This window comes from Capricornis sumatraensis, chromosome 9 (assembly GCF_032405125.1).
Source record: "Capricornis sumatraensis isolate serow.1 chromosome 9, serow.2, whole genome shotgun sequence".
Classification (NCBI taxonomy): domain Eukaryota; kingdom Metazoa; phylum Chordata; class Mammalia; order Artiodactyla; family Bovidae; genus Capricornis; species Capricornis sumatraensis.
The window spans coordinates 64,986,358-64,997,272 of record NC_091077.1 but is presented as its reverse complement, the minus strand read 5'-3'; the positions used below and the strand labels follow the sequence as shown (position 1 = coordinate 64,997,272).

General features: G+C 40.6%; 1 protein-coding gene and 1 non-coding gene across 4 annotated transcripts in view; both read left to right on the top strand.

Moving 5' to 3' along the window:
* The first annotated feature begins 7,079 nt into the window (after positions 1–7,079).
* The window catches only part of FAM114A2 (family with sequence similarity 114 member A2), a 42,241-nt gene continuing 38,405 nt past the window's right edge, over positions 7,080–10,915 (top strand). For 2 of the 3 annotated variants that reach the window (XM_068980413.1, XM_068980411.1), the window contains exon 1: positions 7,096–7,127. The gene's annotated coding sequence lies outside the window, so the exon portion shown is untranslated. Of the gene's footprint in view, positions 7,128–10,915 lie in introns of all 3 variants that reach the window. The other variant, XM_068980412.1, reaches the window with a different exon arrangement.
* LOC138086691 (U6 spliceosomal RNA) lies at positions 8,599–8,701 on the top strand. The gene has a single exon (XR_011145403.1). It is a non-coding gene; the product is annotated as a U6 spliceosomal RNA (small nuclear RNA).

Sequence of the window (10,915 nt, the reverse complement as noted above, 5' to 3'; positions counted from 1 at the left end):
CACTGTCTCTGCCTCCATGGTACTCAGTCAGGTGGAGGACATGGTCATTAAATATATTCAAAATACACTAAATGCTACCCAAAGGAAAGTACAGGATGCTACAGAGAGCTAATCATGTCGCAGAAAGCTTCCCTGAGAAAGTAAGGTGCGTGACAGGACCTGGGGGATAAATGGGAATGGAGAATGTTGGGGAGAGCCATTGAGGTAATGGGACATGGGGCAGAGAAAAAGCAGATCAGTCATTGGTTAGGGAGTTATTCAAGAAAAAGAGCCACAAGCAGTCATAATGAGAGATGGTGGCCAGAGAGTCATGGGTCTCATTCCTGATCCGGAAGAGGAGCAGTGTGGTCCAACAGCAAAGCTGAAGATAAGACTCTGGGAACTGGAGTGGGAGGCTGAAGTGAGTGAAGGAGACTCACTATAACTAATAATTGTCCAAGGTGAAGCAGTCAAAGGCTCAAAAGTGAGGTAGCTCACCTGTGGGGGTGCTACTGTCACCCCAGGATCAAGGAAGAAGACACCAGGAATGGAAGAAATGGACTCATTCTTCCTGCTCTGAGATGTAGGAATTTCAGGGGAATGAACAGCCTCCACGTGAGAGGGCTGTGGGGCAAGTGTCCTGGCAGTGTTCCTGCAGTGTGGAATTCCTTCTTCATGCAGCTTCCCCGAGCCTCCTCGCAAGGCCAGCTTCTTCTTCCCATATAGATCAGGAGTTCACCTGGATGCAAGATGGCTATTCCCTGATCCCTGAGGCCCTCACCAGTACTCTACTCACCTGGCTCTGTCCTGCCAGGCAGTCTACTCCATCTCACGTATGAGCCTCTTAAGCACAAGGACTGTATTTTTTAACGCTATGTGTCATAACTAGCACATACTCTATAAATACTTAATGATGAAGAATAGTTTAAATTTGATCACGTATGTGATGGATCTTTGTAAGGTGACAAATGTTATACAACAGGGATCACAATTATTCAGACTTACGTGCATTTACTAGTACTTGTTATTATTCTCTGAGACAAAAAGAGCTACTGCTAGTAACCTCTAAAGATCTTAAAGGCATAATGCCTAAATGCATTCCTTGAACCGACCACTAACCCTCAATGTCTTCACTTACCATCGTGTCCTAGGAAACAATAGAGGGAATAAAAGATAACCAACTCCAGTTTCCAAACCAGGTTGAACATCTCAATCTCCTAGAGAACTTGTTAAAAATAAAGATTACTGGGTCCCACCCCAGACCAGTGAATAAAAATCTCTGGGTTTGGACCTTGGAATTCACGGTTTTTAACTAGCTCTCTGGGTGATTCTAAGGCAGAGTGCTCATGGACTAGCAACCACTAATATACTTCCTCATTTCCTCTGTAACAGCCTTACCTGATGGTGCTTGACTGTCTGAACACTTTCAGCACAAAACAACTATCACTCAGATTCCACTCTGGATTAAGTTCACCCTAGAAACTCATACTTGCAGGCTCTGATAGGCAGAGTGGCAGAGAAGTTCAGTGAACAGACTCTCTAACCAGGTTTCCTAGGCTTGAAGCCTGGCTCTGACTCTAATCAGCCTTGTGACTTTTGTTAATGACTTAATCTCTCTATGCCTCAGTTCCCTCATCTTTAAATGAGGGAGAATAATAGCATCTACTTTCACAAGACTATTGCAAGGTCTGAAAAAGACAGTATGTAAAAAACAGAGTCTGGTAACAGTAATCACTGATAACTCTAGTTACTATTCTTGTTGACATCACTTTGAGTGCTAAAATCAACACTTTACAACAAAACCATTATTTAAGATACATAAAACACTTTTACTTGGAATACCATGAAACCATTTAAAAATTTTGGAGGGGGAAGGGGTAACATCATAAGGTAATTTCAGTCTTTAATTTTAAATTTCACACTCCTCTCTTTCTCAGTGCAAATATTTCACAAAAATATGGATCAAACAGGCATTGTAAACGGACCTTGGAGACCAACACAACGTTACATTGTTTTCACTGTGTCCTGAGTTTGTGCCAGAGAGCCTTTGTCGTTCCTTTTTTGGAGCTCTGCCTTCTTGGATGCAGGAGGAAGTCAACTCACTGACTGACTAAGAAGAATGTTCCTTTGGAATGTGGACTGAGACACTGTGGGTTAGGGACATTTGAGGAAGAGAAGGATTACAAGGAGCTGAGGCAACCACGTTAAAGGACAACAGGGATGGAGAAGGGAAAAAGAGCAGCCAGGAGATTGGGGCTAGGAAAGTGGGTGGTGGTGGTGGTGGAAATAGTTACAGAGGGGAAGAGAAAGAGAGGCTCACACATGCTGCTCTGGCTCTTGACAGAGTTCTACTTTCTGACTCCAATAAGACTTTTTTTTTTTTAAGAGATAAACATCTTTATCTAATTTCATTCAAAATTAAAACCACAGAAATGAAAACTGAATGTGCAAACAATGAAAGAAATGGAGAATTGGTCAGGTGGGAGAAAGAAGATTAAGTTCAGCAAAACCTGGAAGACAGGAAAAGAAAGGGCTAACTATATATAAGACAGGAAGAAGTACTGAACAGAAGTGTAATTGTGCTCTGAGCACAAAAGGGAAAGGGAGACCTCATAACTTTTAGGAATGCAATTCAGTTTTAAGTTTGGGACTTTGTATATCATGCCTGCTATTCTCAATGGGGCAGCTGACATATGGAGGGTAAGAAGAGTTCAAAAAGGAAAATCAAAGTGCCACTTCCTGTAAACAGTTAAAAAGAGCTATGCTATGCTGCGGATGAAGTTACTTAGTAGAATGTTTTATTACCTGTCTTCTGCATGAATAGGAATAACAGAAGAGTGTGATATTTAAATTTAATCTAACTCCTTTTTCATCTTTCAGGTACAGTAAAATGTTAGCTTCTCTAGGATCATGAATAATCAGAAATACAGATGATTTTACCCTACAGAACCATTCTGGATATTGGCTGTATCATTAAAAAGGAAAAAGAAAAGTGCTTAAGTTATCATCCCTAACAGACTGCCTTGTTGCTGTGCCTGCCAACTTCTGAGAGAAGAAATATTTCCATTCTGTTCCAATTCTCAACAGAAGTGAATAAGGAAGCAACATGGCTGATTTCCATTCTCATGGCTCAATATTAAGTTGGCTGAGGAAATGGCTGTTTGCAGAAATAGTTCTGGGATAATTCAAAGGAAGGAAAAACACTGACGCCCAGATGGTACTGGTTTTTGCTCCAAGAATACTGGGATAGTAATGGTTTATTCTCCATAATTAAATGCATAATTAAATGTATTTACAACTCATCCACTCTTCTCTGCCTGCACTGTTACACTTGAAAAATGGAGAAGTTCCCTTATACAAGGCACACAAATGGTCAAAGTGACATTCTGAATTGGCAAAGGGGAGAAAAAGGAAATGAAGAGCAGACTGTTAGCACTCCTCCATCCTTTCAGAGAACAAACAAAAAGCTGTTTCTGTTTATACGCAAGCCTTACTATAGCGATCTGTAAAATACAAAGGTTAGTAATACACAAAGAGAAATCACAATTTTGAGGGCCATTTTCCAAAAAGTTTCTAACTTAACATAGCCCTTATGCTCCCAATAGAATCTTGGAGCCACTGCATACCTCATCATTGTCGCTTAGGCACTCAAACGTCAGCATATTTGCTGGCACACTGAGGAATACGCTCTTCTGTATTTGCTGAAGCTGTGCTTCAAACCCAGGGTTATTTGTTTTGCCCTTGACTATGATCATTTTTGCCATAAGCATTTGCTGAAGCTACACAAAGACACTGATATAATAAACTTAGATTTATGATTTCCTTGCTCATTTTTTTCCCTCTGTGGTCTGACCCTACCCCCCAGTATCTCAAACTCCAGGATAACTAAAAAAGAGCTCTTTACTCTCACCCTCAGATCTACCTGTTTAGCATATACATAACTTGAATGATAGGCACACAATACAAATCTTCCAGTTTTGCAAGATCAAAGTTACAGTATCATCATGGCTGTGTGGTCAGGAGTGCGGATTAGGATTAAGAGTGCTTGATCCTATCCTTGTGTGAAGCTATGGGATCAAGAGGCCTTAGTGTACACATCTATTGAATAAGGTTATTAACAGTAATCACCTCATAAGGTAGTTGTGAACATTAGATGAACTAATGTACATTTTAAATTCATGCCATTATTATTCACCTTCTCCTTCTTCCTTCTAGATGGTTTTCAATGAAGTCCTACTGTCCCTGCCCTAGGTCACCTGGGTCCTTTTAGCTTACCTGGGTACCACACTATCCTCTTAATTCTTAAATGGGTCTCCTTAATTCCCACCATATCCCTCTCATGTCCCAAATATTGCTCCCCTCAGAACTGGTCCTAAACACAAATCCAGAAGAGTCAAGGCAATTTTAAAATCCTCTATCCATGAAATAAGCTTCAAATTTTATGGTATCCATAATTCTTCAGGAATAGATTCCGGTGGTAGAAGAGAAGCACGCAGATGGAGCCCAGATGTGCCTCCATGTAGACTAATTCCTTGCTAAAGGAATGAATGGATTTAGAAGTCAAATTTGGTCTTTAGTTACTAATCAGTTATGATTTCTAGTGGTCTTAGTTTTCTTACAAACTGATTATCATTCCTATTTTCCTTTAAATCCTATAATTTCCCCAGCTTCCCTGTCATGGCTCAAAGCTTTAACTATACTTATTTCACTCTCTATTCTCTCCAAATAACTTTCCACTTAAAATTTTTGGTCCTAATTGTCCCTTTTGTTTGAAACTTCCTGCCCTTTTCATCTTCCTGTGGAAATTGGACCTTCTCTACAACATCCAATGTGTTTTTGACCTTATTCAAGAAGCCTTCCTACCTAAGCTCTCACTCTTCCTTCTGGATTTCAGATGGATTCTTTTGCTGTCAGTCCCCTAGCACATTCACAGCACTCAGTTGTAAGACTTCTCAGTTTCCTTCTTTTATCAGTTATCTGTATGTCCAAAAGACTGAAAGCTTACCAATGACAGAGCCTAAAATCCCCTTGGTAAGGTACTGGAATCAACATTCTGAATTCAGACACCCATTAATGCAGCAGTCAGAAAGGGACCTGCTATAAACGTCTTATTGACTTTTTAGTCTCAATCTCTGAAACTGTTAATGGAGAGATATGAAATATGGAAACATAGTTTTTCTCTTTTTTGGTGGGCAGAACACTCTAGAGTGAATTTGATCTATAACTCGTTTTCTCAAAATGCAATTCTTAGATCACTTAAATCAAATTAATCTGGGGTGCTTATTAAAAATGCAGATTTTTTGGTCCCACTCAAACTTAGCCCATGTATCTTTTAATTTGTCATAACCATATTGTTATTCAGCAATTTGCAAAGTGTGTTGCAGGGGTCCCTGGGGGTCCCTAAGACTTGGTCAAAATGATTTTCATAACAATACTAGAACATTATCTGCCCTTTCACTCTCAATCTCACACAATAGGTGCTGTTTTCCCGAGGCTACATAATGAATGACATCACCAGAGAATGAATGCAAAGGAGGTATGAGAATCTAGCTGTCTTCCATTAAGTCAGATATTAAAGAAACTTGTACAAATGCAAAACAATGCCATTTCTCTCAAAAAATTTTTTGCGGGCAAACTATTCTTCATAGACCTGCTTTTTATGTTAACATGTAATGAATTTATTTCAAATTAATAACTTTTTGGAAAATTGTTTTGACATCTAAAATGGCATAATGATAGACATAAGCCACACAAACAAAACCTCTTTGATATTCTCAAAAAGTTTCAAAAGTCTCAAGAGATTCTAAGATAAAAAAAATTGGAACATTTTCCACTACAATTATCAACAATATTTAAAAGATAAGATTAAGACACAGTTAATCGGTTTACCAAATTTCTATTCTTAAACTCCAAATTCTATGCACTTTCCATTACAACAGAAGATTGGAAGAAAACACCTATTTTATACTTACAGTGTTTTTAGTTTGGGAGGAATACACAGTTTTAACATGCTCCCAGGTGACACTGATGCCCCTAAATTTAGAGGATCACCATTAAAGCAAATAAACTTTCTGAAGGGTTTTAGGAAGTGACAGTTATTATGTATAGATATTAAAATGATAACTCTGAAAACATGAAATTGAGTTAGAAGTCTCGGGTTCTTAAAAGGCCAGGTGCCTTCACCTCTCTGGCACTTAGTTTTGCACATCTGTACAGCTGTACAATGAAGGTGTCTCTAACTTTTTTCTGGCTATCAGTTTGGGTTTCACACATTCTCATTGCCCAAGAGCAACTCAAGAGGTACATCTTTCTGATGAGGGGTCAGGGGTAATCTAAAGTCATAAATCACAGCATGTTACTCTTCAGCACAGAAGCCTTCAAATACCTTTCCATTGCTTTTCAAATAAAAGTCAAAATTCTTAACTTGGCTCACAAACCCTACAAAATTTGGCCAGTTTAAGTTCCTGGTCTCACCTTCCTCTTTTCGGTCCACTCACAGTGGCCCGTTGCCTTTTCCTTAAACCGGCTCAGTTTGTTCCCATGATACGGCCCTTGCAGTTGCTATTCCTTCTGCTCCTAACACTCTTCAGCAGCTCTTCCTAAGATTTACCCTTCGCTTCGTTCCATCACTTTGTTCTGCTTAATTTTCTTTAGAGCACGCACTACCATCTTAGATAACCGTGTTTGCTTGTAAACTTGTTTATGGTCGGTTTCCTCCACTAGGCTGTCAACTACTTGAGCACAAAGCCACAGTCCCTCGTAAACCACAGTGTCCCAAAAGCCCAGAGAAGTGTCTGGCAGGTAGGTGGAGCTCAGTAAATATAGGATGGCCGAATGCCTGCAGCAGCCTAGGCTAGGCTTGCAAAACGGCCACGGATACTCCAGCTTCTTTTACCTCGTACCCTAACCCACCGGTTCAAACCCACGTCTCGGCAGCCCCACTAACCCCTCCACAACCCCTACAACGACCCCTAACTAGCCATCACTCACCAGACGCCTGCCGAGCTCCTTCCGGCCGGAGCTGCTGCTTGACCCGGAAGTTCTCTCGGTTAAGCGAGGCCGTCTCCACCCTGAAAGAGGACTTCCGGGGAAGTAGGAGCAGCTTGTCGGAGAAGGCAGTGGCGGCGGTGAGGGAGGAGGCGGCTTGGGTGAGGGGCTTTCCCGGAGGAGGCGGGCCGGGTGTGGGGTCCCGGGGTCGTCGCGGAGCGGGAGGAAGCAGCTTGGGGCTGGCCGGCTGGCCCCTCGCGGTGGACGCTGAGGCTGCGGAAGTCCTTTGGTTATTGAAACGCTAAGTCCGTGTGAGGAATTCTCGTCGTTGTCGGCGTCGGAGAACTTAGGAGCCCAGGTTTACGCCAGAACTCCCGTTGGGCACCTGTTCTTGTAACTGGGGAGAAGGGAGAGCAGATTTTGTCCGTCTCAAGACAAGTGGTTATTTTAGTAGATAGTAATGTTCCAGGCAACCACTTCGTACTAACAGCTGCTGTTAGTACGTGAGTGATTATGTGTCTGCCTCTGTTCCGAACCCTTCACGTCCACCGGGTCGTTTTGTCTTTCTAGGAATTCTGGCATGTAGGTTTTACAGATGTGGAAGCAGAGACGCAGATAGGTGACTAATCTCACAGTCACTCAGGTATAGAATTGGAAGAGTGTCAGCCTAACTCCACAGCCCATTATATTACTATATACTATATATAACATCTAATGTGTGTGTGAAGTACATATCACTGTGTGTTGTAGCTTGGCAAGAGCACACGGATAGCAAAAAGATGGTAAAAGAAAAAGTAAATATGTATATTCAGCTACAGGAAACATTGGTGGAACTTTGTGCAAGAACTGTGTAGCTCTGGGAGTTCTCTGGTAGTCCGGTGATTAAGACTGCACCCTCACTGCCTCGGACTGGGGACCAGGGCAGCTAAGAGCCTACAAACCACGCTGTGTGGCCTAAATAAATAATTTAATTAAAACAACAAAAATACCAACTCTGTAGCCTTTCCTGTTAGGCCCCTGTAAGTAGGCAGAAATTGTCTTAAATTAATTCCCAGTCCCCAAAACTTGTCATACAGTTCAGTTCAGTTCAGTCCCTCAGTCGTGTCTGACTCTTTGCGACCCCATGGACTGCAGCACGCCAGGCCTCCCTGTCCATCACCAACTCCCGGAGTTTACTGAAACTCATGTCCATTGAGTTGGTGATGCTATCCAAACCATCTCATCCTCTGTCGTCCCCTTCTCCTCCCGCCTTCAGTTTTTCCCAGAATCAGGGTCTTTTCAAATGAGTCAGCTGTTCGCATCAGGTGGCCAAAGTGTTGGAGTTTCAGCTTCAACATCAGTCCTTCCAATGAATATTCAGGACTGATTTCATTTATATTTTAGAAGTGTATAATGTATCATATAATGTATGGTATATCATATACTCTATGGTCTAGGATCTATGATGTTATATAAATCTATCTAGCTTTATGCCTCCCCATCATTCTCCTTCTCATAATAACTACTTCTGCTATCTGTTTGCACTCCACACTTTCATATCTCAGACCTTTGAGCTTTCCTTTGTGTTGTTTCCACACCCTTGAATTCTCTCATTGGTGTCTTGATCTGTCAAAATCCTAAGTGCCCTTGTGCTGGCTTTGGCAGCCCATATACTAAAATTGGAACCACCCAAAGAAGATTATCAGGGGTGCTGCCCAAGAATGACTCCCAAATTTGTGAAGCCTTCTGTATTTTTTGGATAGTAGTTTATAGTCCATAGGAATTTGAATAGAATTTGCATTCTACTGTTATGTGAAAATTGTATAAATCTTAATTATGTTGGTTTGGTTCACAGTGCTTTTCAGGTAGTAGACCTTCTGTTTCTCTCTATATTCATTCTATTAATGGATATTCATTTCTCTAATTCATTCTATTAGTGGATATTCATTCTATTAATATCCTATTTCTCTGTATATTCATTCTATTAATATCCATTTCTCTGTATATTCATTCTATTAATTTTTGAGAGTTTTATATTGAAACTCCAACTAAAAATCTTAGTTTATTTACTTAAAAAAATAATTGTAATGTATAGTGGATCCATATGTAACCTTGTTCAGTTTTTCCAAGTCTCCTGTAAATGTGTTATCATGCTTTTGTAATTTAAAAAAAAAATTAAAAAAGACCAAAATCCTAAGTGCTCTTTAAGGCAGATGCCTTTAAGGCAAGTTCAGATGCCTACAAAGGCTACTCAGGTAACATAAATGAGTCAGGTGGAGTTGGGTGGAGATTAGGGGGATCTAGAGAGCACTACCCTGTCTAAAAGATCCCAGCAAATATTTGGCATGAGCTGCTGCTGCTGCTAAGTCACTTCAGTCGTGTCCGACTCTGTGCGACCCCATAGACGGCAGCCCACTAGGCTCCTCTCTTCCTGGGATTCTCCAGGCAAGAACACTGGAGTGGGTTGCCATTTCCTTCTCCAATGCATGAAAGTGAAAAGTGAAAGTAAAGTCGCTCACTCGTGCCCGACTGTTAGCGACCCCATGGACTGCAGCCTACCAGGCTCCTCTGTCCATGGGATTTTCCAGGCAAGAGTGCTTGAGTGGGTTGCCATTGCCTTCTCCATGGCATGAGCTAGTTATTACCGAGTTGAATGTGGGCCCAGTGTTGTCAAATTGTTCGGTTTTACAAAGGATGTTGGAGATTTCTATTTGAATATGAAGTCTGATTTTTAAATGTAAACCAGTTAGTATAAAAAAGCGTTAAACATTTTGCAGGCCAAACAAAAACCTCTGTGGGGTTGATTTGGAACTCAGAATTCCAGTTTGTGATCACTGTTGTGTGCTTTTTAAAGGTATCTAAAGTTGAATGTTATTTCCTGATTCTCACATACTTTTCCTTGCTGCCTGTCCTTTAAAAATTTTCTGTGTACCTCAATTATAGTGCTGTTTACAGGCTGCCTTAGTTGTTATTATGTCTCTCATTTTTAGTATGTTAGAAATGTTTTGATGGCATTGATGGATTGGATCTAATTATGTGATTAGATTGTGTGTGGGGGGGGTTAGTCTCCTCTGACTCTTTGCAACCTCATGAACTGCCCCTGTGTCCATGGAATTCTCCAGCAAGAATACTGAAGTGGGTTGCCATTCCCTTCTCCAGGGGATCTTCCCAGCCCTGGGATTGAACCTGGGTCTCCTGGATTGCAGGTGGTCTCTTTACCAGCTGAGCCACCAGGAAAGCCTGTGGTCAGTATATATAGGTACAGGATATGTGCTTATATATACTTAAGGTCTGGGTGTGTGTGTGTATGTGTGAAATGCATTTTTTTTCTTCCCCTGGTGATACTTTGTTATCTCAGAAACCAGCATCTCCTGTTTGTAAATACATCAGTAATATCTTTGCTTTAATCACTAAAGATCTGTACTTCTGGAAGAAATTGAATTGGTTAACTTTGCTATTCAAAAGCTGGCGTGATGTAAATCTTATCCTGATAGCTGAGATTTCATAATCTTCTCTCTGAAAAATTGAGGTAGGGATGATTAATAACTAATAAGGTGTTTTAAAAAATGTCAGTTAAAGGAAAAGTTAATAAATTGGACTTCATTGAAACTAAAAAGTTTTGCTCTGTGAAAAACTATGAAGAGGTTGAAAAGATAAGCTACAAACTGGAATAAAATATTTACAAACCACATATCTGACAAAGGACTTGAATTGAGCTCTTAAAACTTAACAGTAAAAAAAAAGTCCAATTAGAAAGCAAACAAAAGATAAAAATAGCTGTTTCACTGAAGAGGATATACAGATGGCAAGCACATGAAAAGATGTTCAGTATCATTAGCCATTAGAGAAATGCAACATAAAGCTTAAACCCATATTAGCGCACCTATATCAGAATGGTTCAAATAAAAAATAACACTGCCATATGCTGATGAGAATAAAAAGAAACTTGATTCCTTGTATATTGCTGGTA